The sequence below is a fragment of the Dipodomys spectabilis genome, unplaced genomic scaffold, assembly GCF_019054845.1.
Source record: "Dipodomys spectabilis isolate Male_0828 unplaced genomic scaffold, ASM1905484v1 ptg000616l, whole genome shotgun sequence".
Classification (NCBI taxonomy): Eukaryota; Metazoa; Chordata; class Mammalia; order Rodentia; family Heteromyidae; genus Dipodomys; species Dipodomys spectabilis.
The window spans coordinates 129,325-141,927 of NW_024871293.1; the positions used below are offsets into that span (position 1 = coordinate 129,325).

General features: G+C 36.2%; 1 non-coding gene across 1 annotated transcript; it reads left to right on the plus strand.

The window, feature by feature from the left end:
- The first annotated feature begins 966 nt into the window (after window positions 1-966).
- On the plus strand, window positions 967-1,073 carry LOC122101022. Its single transcript, XR_006146293.1, has one exon. It is a non-coding gene; the product is annotated as a U6 spliceosomal RNA (small nuclear RNA).
- The last annotated feature ends 11,530 nt before the right edge of the window (window positions 1,074-12,603 follow it).

A 12,603-nucleotide genomic window follows, 5' to 3' on the forward strand; every position in this document is an offset into this window, starting at 1 on the left:
AACACTCCTGATTCAGACTCTAATTGAGAAAATTTTTAATCAATATTTTGTTCTTAATTTTGATCGCTGTGAATTCACGTGCACCTATAAAAAATGGTCATCCCAGTAACATTTTCAAAATACCTCATAATGACGACTTAAAAAAGTTGTATTATATTGCAAAAAAGAAAATAATGCAAAAAATAAAGAAAACCAATAATTAAATATTAATGATTAATAAAATAAAAGCCAAATACCAGTATTTCCAATATTTGAAGTATACTACATATTAGATTTTACAATTTGCTCATATTCCTGTACATTTAAAACTGGCTAAGATTATGATGTTCAACAAGAATTTTATAAGCTATGAGTACCCTTTAAATTTACACTGTAAGATAACTTTTTATGTCTCACTCATCACTGATACATGGCTTATATAACATTTGTTCCTTGCTAACATATAAAGAAAAGAAGCCCTAAAGTTTCAACAGAAATTGTGTAGTTAAAGTCTTATCTCTTTGCTCTGTTTCTTTACACAAAGACTTTGCAACTTCTCATTAATAAATTTTCTATAAACTCTGAAATGTACATACTTAGTAATATATGTCAGCTACCATAAATCTTAAATACTTTATGGAAAAGTTTTATGACCTGACAGTCTTAATTTTGGCATATATAAGCAGGTTCCCAAAATTAAACATATTTAAAACATTAAAACTTTTAACACACCTTAACACTTGCTGCAGTGTTCATTATGAGAGGTGCCCTGTATAGAATAATTGAATTCCTCCTCCTACACATCTCTTGAACAACAAACATCTGGACTCATTTTGTTTTTGTCATATCAATCTTGACTTTATTCTTAAATGTGTGCTTATGTAACAAATATCTGGTTCTAAAATTTCACAATTCTTTTGAACTTGCTTTTTGTTGAATTATCTAGTTTAAAAAAATCAATTCAACTTTATATATAAAAAATGTTCTGTGCTCAATTCGGCAGCACATACACTAAAATTGGAACAATATAGAGAAGATTAGCATGGCCCCTGCGCAAGGATGACACCCAAATTCATGAAGCGTTCCACAACAACAGATGCTGGAGGGCATGTGACCAGCAGGGAACCCTACTATATTCTTGGTGGTAGTGTAAACTTGTTCACGCACTTGGAAAGAAGTATGGATGTTCCTCAAAGGGTTACACATAGAGCTCCTCTATGACCCAGCAATCCCACTTTTGTGCATTCACCCAAATGATCACTAACAAGGCCATTCTAAAACTACCAGCACAACTATGTTTATTGCAACATTATTTACCATAGCTTAGATATGGAACCAACCCCGATGCCCCACAATAGATTAATGGATCAAGAAAACATTGTGTGTGTGTGTGTGTGTGTGTGTGTGTGTGTGTGTGTGTGTGTGTGATGGAATTCTATCATCCATCAGAAAGAATGGCATTGCCCAATTTGTTAGAAAATGGAAAGACTTGGAAAAATTTATATTAACTGAAATAGGCCAAGTCCAAAGAAACATAGGTCCCATGGTATCCCTTATTTGCAGTAAGTTATATATGTCTGGGAAAAGCAGAAAAGGTCAAAAGCTATGTGCATATGACTAGATAAGGTGATGTTAAACTAAATGAACCCAAGCTAGGGACACAAGTGTGTGTTTTTCCTTTCTTGCTGTTGTTTCTAATGCACTTATAATGTACGATGAGATTTTTTTTTTAATTTGGTCGTCCCACACGGTATAACCCCTGTTTTCACTGTATTTGGTGTTGATGCACCTGCATCTTTTATATACACTTCTCTAATTTGGAGAGGGAAAGGGAAAAACCAAAATGCTCAAATAGAGATACTGTTTGACCCATTATAACAATGAGTTGCCCAAGACACTATGTTGAAATACTAACTTTACAATTTAGGCAGGGTGGGGGGGGGGTGAAGTGTGTACTTGTGGAGGTGTAAGGGAGAGGTAGTTGGGGAAAAACAAAGGGGGAGGTAACAATGTTAGATAAGAAATATACTCATTACTTTGCTCATGTAACTGTAACCCCTCTGTACAGTATTTTTACAATAAAAAACGTTTAAAAATGATGGAAGAGTTTATTTCCATTATTTTAACCATATAATATCATTAAACAAGAAATTAATGCAAAATACTGACCTGAAGATATTTTGAATAAGTGTATGTGTGTGCGTGTGTATGCACGTGTGTGCGTGTGCATGTGTGTGCGTGCGTGCATGTTGGCATGCCCAGAGTTTGAACTCAGAGCTTCAAGGATTTGCAAGGCCTTTCCTCTCTAGCTTTGTGAGCTATTATATGAGCTACATCTCCATTCCTGGACCTTTGCTAGTTCATTTAAATTTTTGAAAAATAATATTTTGATTTTTTTTTGCCTTAATTGGCTTCCAACTACTATTCACAGATCCCATGCTCCTTTGTAGATATGCCGGGTAGACAAGATTACAGGTATGACAAACCAGTACAAGGCTTTAGGAATAATTTTAAGTGTAGAAGAAACTTTAGTTTAGGAGGGCCTGTTTTATTATTTCCTACTTTTAAAGCATTTTGGAGTGACTATATGTGAATTGTTTACGTTTTGGGATACTTAAAAGACAGTAAGTAATGGTATTTAAAAGTTTTAGTACTTTTTAAAAAGAATACTGGAACTGTGGGACAGAAAAATTTGGCTCTCTTTGGACCTCAATTTATAATCTCAGCACTGTGCATGATAACCCAAAGTCACCAACTCAGTCTGTGTTGAAGACAAAATGTGATAGAAAACAATTACCGTGGGCAATATTTTTTATGCTATTATTTATTGGACAATATGAATATTGAATTGAGAGTATAAGAGAATGGAGAGATTTTACCTACATTTTTGTATTGCTGAAAGGCTTTTGGAAACTTTGACTCATTTCCTTCCTCACTATATGTCTTTGGGCAATGCACTTAGTGCCTTGAATTACAATTTTTCTCAACACTAAAATGGTAATAACATTAGCATTACAGCAAATTTTTTAAGACCTAAGAGACATAAAGCTTTTGAAATACTTAGCATAAACTTCTATGAATGAGCTTTCAGTTTACCCAGTAGTTTTTTTTTTTTAATATTAAACAGAATGTGATATATATCACAGGAATCATTACATGTAGTGAGCAACCAGAAGTAATGTTATTTATTGACTATGCTGTGCTTCCAAGGAAACCAGCTGGATAACTTCTCATGCTGTAAATCAAACTGGTTATCTTATGTCTTGATAGTGTAAAACTATCAGTGACAGAATAATGAAGGAATGCTGTAGACTGGGGTGAAGTCCATATGATAATGTGCAAAACTCATAAAACGTAAAAGTGACTGAGCAGTATATTGAGTTTTACATCATTTAAGGTAAATTGCAAAGGCAGGGAAGACATAGAAGAATGAATTCTCCTTTTGATATCCTATCATACAAAGGTCCTTAGCAGGATGAACTCTTTCCTCATTCTTGTAGAGGCATCATCAGATGAGAGGAACTCTATTTTTGGGTTGCTTCCTTCAATTTATTCTTCAGTTTGAAACCTGAACTACATGAGACTGCAAGAAACCAAGGAGAATTAGACATGCAGGATTTGGAAAGAGCAATCAGCATAAAATAAATAAAATACAGAGAGCCTTGTAAAAGGTCTAAATAAATTGAGTTATATAGTCTCAAGCGTAAACAGAAAATGATTTAAGCAATATCATGTTATTGAAAATTGAAAATTGTGAGGAGTTGCTCAATTTTTTTCCTTTCTACTATATTGAATTAATTATTGATTTTGTATATAGAGATTAAAGATGAGATTAACAAGGAACTTGATTAAAAATCGACAAAAGTTCTGAATAGCCATATTTTGCAAAATGCCCTGAAAATCACCAGTGGGTTTACAAAGTTGTGTTTAATACCACTTCTATGCTGGATTAATGCTTTGTGAACAGAAGTCATTAGAGAAATGCAATTCAAAATTATTATGATACTACTTCATAACTATTATAACTCAGCAAAAAAATCAAAGGAACTTGGTGTGGTGGTAAAGGCTTGTAATTCCAAGCATTTGGAAGGTTGGAGTAAGAGGATTTGAGCCTAAGGCCAGTCTGGGTACAGCACATAATAAAAACCTGCCTTTTCAAAAAACTCAAAACGTAATTATGTTGGTGATAGTGTGGAGAAAAGGAAATTTTCTACACTCGTGGTTAAAATACCGGTTATTATTCTCATTCTAGAAAGTAGTATGGAGTTTTCTAAAGAAATACAGAGTTGAAATATCATCTGACCCACCAATCATATGATTATTTCTCTCTGGGTAACTAGTAAATACATCTATAGTTCATTGTTATTCACATTATCCACAACAAGCAAGATATAAATCAAAGTTATGTGTTCAACTACAGACTAATAAAGCAACTGTGGTGCATGCACAAATATATTTTTGTTTCATCCCTAAACTAGCAAGAAACTTCTCCCGTTAGCCACAACTTACAATGACCTGAAAGATGTATTCTAAATAAAGAAAAATGTTGTCTTCTGGATCTTTGTCCAAACACACACACACACACACACACACACACACACACACACACACACACACACACACACACACACACACCAACCTAAAACAACAGAGAAATTTTTCAAAAAGTAAAGCAAACTGGAATTTCTGGGGCATTTATGTCACAATATAGATGATAGTAGATATACAGGATGACCAAGTATAGAGTTGTAATGTACAATATGAGGATGCAGCGGACAACACTGGCTTTACATAGGAATGAAGCTAATTAAGTAGGAGTTGTTCTTCCTTATAGGGGTTGCTCTTTTAGTTGTTCTCCTTCAGTAATGGATGAGATTAACATAATTCTTTAAATATACCTGCCGGTTTGTAGAAATAATAACAAATAAGATAGCAATAATGTTGTATGCTCAACATAGAACAAAATGTCAAATTAAAATACATGAGATTATCTTTGATATAAACTAATTATTACAAATAAGGGAACCCATTGGACATATGTTTCTTTAAGTCTGGCTTACTTCAGTTAATGTGATTTTTTCCAATATCTTCCATTTCCTGACAAAGAGGTGGTATTATTCTTTCTGATGGAAGCATAGTATTCCATGTGTATATAGGTGTGTATGTGTGTGTGTGTATGTGTGTGTGTGTGTGTGTGTGTGTTACATTTTCGTGATCAATTCATCTACTGAGGTGCATCTGGGTTGATTCCATATCTTAGCTATGGTAAATAATACTGTGATAAACATAATTGTGCCTTGTTTGTGGTCACTGTGATAAATACCCAGAAGTGGGATTACTGGGTAATAGGGGAGGATTATTGTGTACATCAAGGATAATCTTAGTAGATGAGCAGAATAGCTCAATTGTTAAGTACATATGACCATATAAGGTGATTCCAAGCGAAATGAACTCCAAGACATGTTATTTGTTGTTGTTGTTCTTAATGTACTATGTGATTTCTTTTTAACCTTTTGTGTTTTCCCGACTTATCACTATATTTAATTTTGATACCCTGGGTTTTGTAAATATGTTGGTCTCAACTAGGGAAGTGAAAGTGAAAAAAATGGAGAGACAAAGGACAAAGGGGAAACCTATGCAAAAGTGATAATCACAAGACAATATATTGGAAATACTCTTGGGGTGTTTGGGAGGGAAGAGGGAGAAAAATGAAGGAAGGGGTAACAAGTTAGAAAAAAAGGAATTCATTACCTTACTTATGTAACTATAACCCCTTTGTACATTACCTTGACAATAAAATTTTAAATAATAAAATAACATACATGAGAGCAGAAATACAGGAGATGGAAGTGGGAGAAATACTGTATTATACAATGAAGAGTAGAACAGCTGTAGACAACAGGAATTTTACAGTAACATAGGAAGTAATAAGCTATCATACAGATTTTCATCCTCATGTCAGTCACTAAAAAGGGGAAAATGCACAATCAGCAAACCAATAGAGATAAAATAGAAAATTAAACAATTAAGGTGGAGGGCTGGGAAGGTGGCTCAGTAGTAGAGCACTTGCCTTGCATGCCTGAGACCCTGGGTTCAATTCCTCAGCACCACATAAACAAAAAGAAAAAAGGTGGAAGTGGTGTTGTGGCTCAAGTGGTAGAGCGCTAGCCTTGAGCTGAAGAGCTGAGGGAAAGCGCCCAGGCCCAGAGTTCAGGCCCCACGGCCAGACGCCCCCCCCAAAAATATATAAAAAACAATGAACATGGAGAGATGACTTGGAACAATAACAAATGACACAACTAGGAAACAAATAACAAGCTGGTGAGTTTAAAAAATATTACCCATAATTCTATTAAATGTTTTTTACATCACAATTTGTTAGAAATATACTTCAAATCACAGTTTAATAGTATATCATTATAATAATAGGTTACTTATTATTGATTTCTTAATATTGAATGTTTAATGTATAATTTTAGTAGCTATAGAAAAGAAAAATGTGAAACTAATTTTAATGATATATTTCAGGAATTGTAAAATTGAGAAGCATTAAAATTTAAACAATACGTCATTATTGTTTCATTTATGTAAATTGATGTGGTAATTCAAATTGTATTCTACACTTAGCACTCAACATCAAATAGGAAATTATTGCACATGAATTTGGTATTAGGTTGAAGGGTGCAGCCTTGTGGTAAAATTCACACCACACAGTACACGAAGGTATGACTCCTCTCATCTAGCTTAAATTGTGGAAATTTGATTTCTACACGCATGTTAAATTCCTGTCTAGGTGACATCTATACAATTATATAAATTATATACACGAGGAGTATTTCAGATGACACTTAAAAGTCATATTCATTAATTAAATTTTTATTATTTTGTACCAAATAAATATTTATAGAGAGACTGAATTTCTGAGTAGATGATGGTGTATTTGTGCCAGATAATACTTACTGAGGCTTATTTTATATTCCTGACATTGTTTATACAGTTGGACTTAATTTTCCGTAAGGGGTTAAGTGTATTATATTGGATATATGAAAGTAAACTGAATGGTGATTCCATTAATCCTTTGCAATTTTTGTAATCCCAATATAAATTATCCATGTGTTTGAAGTAATGAAAACAACAACCGATATAAGCAACATGAATCAGTCTGTAGCAGACAAGTATTTTCACCTTTATTTTGATAGTTGTTCCTCTTTTACACTACAGAATATTCTTGGGAAAATGTGCTCCAGGCTGGCCACAATTGCAGAATATTATGGTTTAATCTATCAGTCCCATTGTTGGTAACACAGAAAATCTACTGATTCTTGTGGTTTTTATACCCTCCTACATTGCTGAAAGTTAGCATCACCTTTACTAACTTGAGGAAGGAAGCTATAGGGTCCTTTATATACAGGATCATTTCATTTGTGAAAAGGGATAGTTTTACTTCTTCCCTATTTGCATCCCCTTTATGGTTTTCTCTTGCCTATTGCTCTTGCTAGAAAGTACACTACTATATTGAAGAGTAGTAGAGAGAGTGGACATCCTTTTCTCATTCCTGTTTTTAACATATTCATGCCTCCACCTTTAGATATATACTTATTGTCATATCTTTGTCATACACATACACTAAAACTACCAGCACAACTATGTTTTTGCAGCATTATTATCATAGCTAAAATATGGAGCCAATCCAGATGCCCCTCAATAGATGAGTGAATCCAGAAAATGTGGTATATATACACAATGGAATTTCATGCTTCTATCAGAAAGAATGACAGAGCCTCTTTCTTAACAAAATGGAAAGACTTGGAAAAATCATATTATGTGAAGGAAGCCAGACTCAAAGTAACATAGCATCCATGGTTTCCCTCATTTTCATTAATTAATGTATGCTTAGGATAGTCCTGGCAGATAGGTTCACTTTTATTTTTTTCATTGTTAAAATACTGTATTGAGGGGTTAAAATTACATGGGCAAGATAATGATTAAATTTCTTATCAAGCATTGTAGCCTCCCTCTTGGTTTCCCCTTCCCATCCCTTCCCATCAGTCCCCCGTCCCCCACCATGTCCTCCTCCTCCCCCCAAGTGGTAATGTTTGTTTTTCCACATAACGACTTGTACATCTCATTGTTGCAATGGATCCACCTGTATCAAATGGCTATAATCAAGAACTCTAACAACAGATGCTGGAGGGGATGTGGACAGAATGGAACCTTACTGCATTGTTGGTGGGAGTGTAAATTTGTTCGACCATTTTGGAAAGCAGTATGGAGGTTCAAAAAACTCCACATAGAGCTCCCCTATGACCCAGCAATCCCACTTTTGGGCATTTACCCAAATGATCACAAACAAGGCCGCAATAAAGCTACCAGCACGACTATGTTTATTGCAGCATTATTTACCAGAGCTAAGATATGGAACGAACCATGATGTCCCTCAGTAGATGAATGGATCAAGAAAATGTGGTATATATACACAATGGAATTTTATGCCTCCATCAGAAAGGTTCACTTTTTAAACTATTAACAATCCCTTTTTTCTCTCCCTCTTCCTCTCTGATTCCATTTGTGTGTGTGGGTTTGTGTGTGTGTGTGTGTGTGTGTGTGTGTGTGTGTGTGTGTGTGTGTGCGCGTGTGTGTGCAGTAATGAAACTTGCCTTGGAGCCTCAAATTCTTGCTAGTTTTTTTTTTCACTCATGACTGACTGAGTCTGTACTATTTGAACCAATGTTTCATTCTGTCTTTGATTGAACAATTGAACATAAATGTCTCATGGATTGCTACTGCAGCCATGTGTGTGAACCATGAGCTTCCAATCTCAGCCTAGTAAGATAGAGATACTGGCATCCAGCTCTATTGTCAAGGGTCATTTGTTTTGTTTTGTTTTGTTGTTTGTTGTTTTGTGAATCCAAAATATGTAAGAAAAAAAATAATTTATAATCAGTACTAGTCACATAAAATATGAATTGTTTAAAGATTACCTTTATAATGTTAACCTTTTGCATCCACATTATGTGATTTTATTTTTTGAACTCTCTTGTTGCAGTCAAGTCACTTATATATAATTTGAAACTTCTTCTCTTGGTTTTATAGTGTGTTAGGTGTTTCAAAACAGAATTTATCTCCTACTGAAGCAAGACCTTTATGATTATTCAATGTCCTGTAATCATGTTTATTACTGATCATCGCACCATTTGAGTACAAGTAGTTTCTTATAATATCTCCTCATATTTTAGAATTCTATGCCATGCACACTTCTGCCAAATATGCAAGGGCATCCTTTGTAATTCTCCATGTATTTTCATGTAATTCCCTCTACTCTCAAGTGCTAAGTCCTTTGATGGTCATGTTGATTTTCTCCCCTGTTACATTCAACATTGCACCTTGGGAACTACTGGTGTGCACTATTGTACTTCCATCCGTTCTCCTTGTGCTTTGGCTTGTACCCCTCTTCACCTCGAAGGGACAGAAATTCGGGATATTTTCTTCAATCTTTATCTCAAACATCTATCTTTATTTTCTAGCAATACATTCATTGAATTCTTTCTGTAAAGTCTAATGCCTTGAAAATGATTACTGCATTGTCATGGTATTGTTATTTGGCATTAGGGAAGAACATGGGTCAGTAACTGTAACTTAGGTAAAAGAAGATTGCAATCATGGCTCCATAGATGTTGTTCATTTGATAATGTTTACTTCAAAGTCTGCCTCCCTGCTTTCTTTTCATTGTTTTTTTTTTTTCAATGTAGCCTTTTCTGGAAAATATTTTTGAGCCTAGTGAAGATCAATTCCTACTGTAATTAGTCATCAATTTTATTGCAACATCATTTCACAGATCCTTCTGAGTTTCTTCAGGGTTTGTATAGTAGTGCTTCACATTCTTAGATATGTTTTAACATCGATGCATCCAATGATAAAGACACATTGCTTAAGTCACCATTTTGAGAACTAAAAAGAAACAATGCTGCAAACTCACTATTTGGCAATTTTCTGGTTTTAAATTCTTTTAGATTAAAATTGTTGCTGGAGAACAAACATTCTGTGTACAATTTTAGATTTTCCTAATTATTTTTAGTATACTTTCCAATGTTATATAAAGTTAAAACATTGCCACTTATTTTTATGATTTCTAAAATGGTCAGAGAAAAGGTTCTATTCATTCACAATTTTAAGACAATAGAGTGTCCATTGTGACTAAGTGAGACATTTTAAAATTTTATTTGTGGTCCTTAAAGGTTGTGCTAGGGAATCAATTCCAATGCTTTATGTGTCTTAGTCCACTTTGTGTCTCTCAGCCTAATGTGACCTGTGGTTTGATTTTCACTCAATTGGAATAAAGAAAAATTTCACTAGGAAGGAATTATTACTTGGTTACTTTCTCCAGTATCTCTCGCATACATAAAAGTAATATAATTCAAAACTTACAGAAAATTGTGTTCTATTAACAGTAACGGTTTACTTTTTGTAGCTCCACTCTTCAATAAGTCTTGCCACTTTCCTATCCCTACTTCCTATAAAACTTGACTGAATCCACTGGAAACACATTTCTCCTCCTTAAAAAGCACAACCTTAAGTAACCTACCCCCTGGTAGTCCTGCTATAAACTTTCAAAGTCCTGACTGTGACCTTCCTGAAAGTCCTCCTCTGCTACAGGGAAAGCATTCCTCTACTCCACCCCTTCCTGGAATCCCTGCTCTGCACCACCAGAAACCAGGCCACATCTATATCGCCTCCTTCTATGTCCCTCCTTGCTGCACCAACAACCACACCTACATTGGCTCTTCCCTCTAATTCTCACTTCATCCACCATATAACTCATCCCTAACTACGCTAGTCCCTCACATTCCCATTGCCCCCATATTGTAGTACCTCCAAGCTCCTCCCTTTCCTTTCATTCCCCACCCCCAAGCAGACTTCTTCCTCAAGCCCTACCTTGTTTCATCAGAAACTCCGTCCATAACTAGTCTACTTTTAAGTGGCCTAACCTCTTAAATCTAGCCCTAAACATAATCTTTCCCACAAAGCCCATCATGCTATACCAAACACGTCCACTTCCCTATAACTGCCCTTGAAGCCCCACCTTGGTTGGTCAGAAGCTTGTCACACAGCCCATCTCCTGCCTGGAATGCCAGCCTTGCTTCACCACAAGCCTCTCCACCTCCCATATCTACCTTTTCAATGCCCTGCATTGCTCCCCAGATAAACATCCCTCTATTGGGTCCACCCTCAGATACACACAGTACTACACCAGATATCCTGCCCATAATATCCTACACCTTTGTAGACCTTCCACTCCTTTTCATAGCCCTTCCTCCAATAGGCCCATGGATCCAAGCCCTGCCCTGCTCCAGAAAAACCCCACTAGAAAACCCCCACCACACTATCCCATCTCTCAACACCCACATTGCTCCACTGGAAACCACTGCACCAGTTGGCTTCCCTCTGGAAGCCTCACAGGCTCAACTGTAAATCACTGTCCCTCAATAGTCCCTTGGTGAAGGTTGCCTTGCACTACTGGAAACCCTTTCCAAAGTCCTTGTCCTGCCTTGCAACACTTAATTCCCCACCCAAACTTACTCCTCTTTTCGAAGTGGTGACTAGCTACACCAGAAACCCCGTCCTAACCAGTCTAGTCCACTGTATCCTATCCCTGCTGTCACAAAGCCCTGGTTCTGAAAAACTCCTCCATATATTGCAACTACATCCTGCTCTGCCAGAAACCCCACCTCCACCCTAACACACTTTCCAAAGACCTGCCATTCTCCACGAGGAACCCCGTCACTTTCTAGCCCACGTTTTTCTAGCATCGCCTTATCCTCTCAAAACCAGACCCCAAAAAGCCTCTCCCTAATAGTTCCACATTACTGCATCAGAAACCCCAACTTCTGTCAGGCTCCTTTCTCTTCCCTGCCTTATGTGAATCACCACCCTACATGCCCACTAGGGCTCACAATGTTCCACCAGAACCCCTCCTCTAAGTAACCTCCTCCTTTGTAACCTTGATCTTCTTCCTCCAAGCTCTGTCCCAAACAGCCTCCTCCACAGTGACGCCACGTTTTTCCACTGAAAACCTGTCCACCTGCCAGCCTCCATCCTAAAGTCCCACCTACTCCACAAGAGACCCCGCCCCTAACTAGTCTAGTCTTTCTTGTTCTGCCTACCTTTAGAAGATATGACAGAAATAAATGATTACAGGTAATTTGAGTTAATCATTGGCTAATATAGGTGATTTGATACTGAAATATAAGGTAAATTTGAAAGTATAATCACAGTAGTCAGATATTTTGCTAAGTAATTTTGTTTCACATTAAAAACACATCTAGACCAGAATTAAGGGTTTACTTTTGCTGTCTGTCAACTTGTATGTCACTTGGGAAAAGAAACTTCATGTCTTCCATGTGTGATAAAGGACTTTAAATGGTTTGATGTGCTGGCTCACATGTTTAATCATGGTTAGCAATCAGAAATAAATAGATCACAATTTGAACAAAGCCTAACCAAAAATTTAGGAAGTCCCAATCCTAACAATCTAGTGGATCATGTTGAATCATGCCATTAATCTCAGCACCACAAGAGGCTAAGTCTCTGACTAGTATCTGCGTCACATGGTAACTGGCACACTTG